This window comes from Fulmarus glacialis, unplaced genomic scaffold, assembly GCF_000690835.1.
Source record: "Fulmarus glacialis isolate BGI_N327 unplaced genomic scaffold, ASM69083v1 scaffold8548, whole genome shotgun sequence".
NCBI classification, from domain to species: Eukaryota; Metazoa; Chordata; class Aves; order Procellariiformes; family Procellariidae; genus Fulmarus; species Fulmarus glacialis.
In genome coordinates this window covers 1-339 of record NW_009226284.1, presented here as the reverse complement: position 1 = coordinate 339, position 339 = coordinate 1, and positions in this window count along the sequence as shown.

Below are 339 nucleotides of genomic sequence, written 5' to 3'. Positions count from 1 at the left end.
GACCCTGCGACTTGGACAACTTGCAGTTTAATGCCCAGCAACAGGAAACACGTTCTCCCCAGCTTCTGTGGCAGCCCCAAGATGCGCTCCACAGGGCATGGTCCCTTGGGGGTCACCTCCCCACACGTTGACCACCGCAGCCTGCCCTGAAGGATGCTGGGGGGAGGGGGGGTGGGCAGTAGGAGCCAGGATCACGAGTGGCTCTGCCCAGACGTTGCTCCATCAGCCATTGCCAGGGCTGGGCTCCATCTCCCCTCCACCCTCCTTCCCCTCGGCTGCATCTCAGCCCATTTCGGCGCCGTTATCCCGGCTCCCCCCGCCCGACCCGGGGGCACAGAC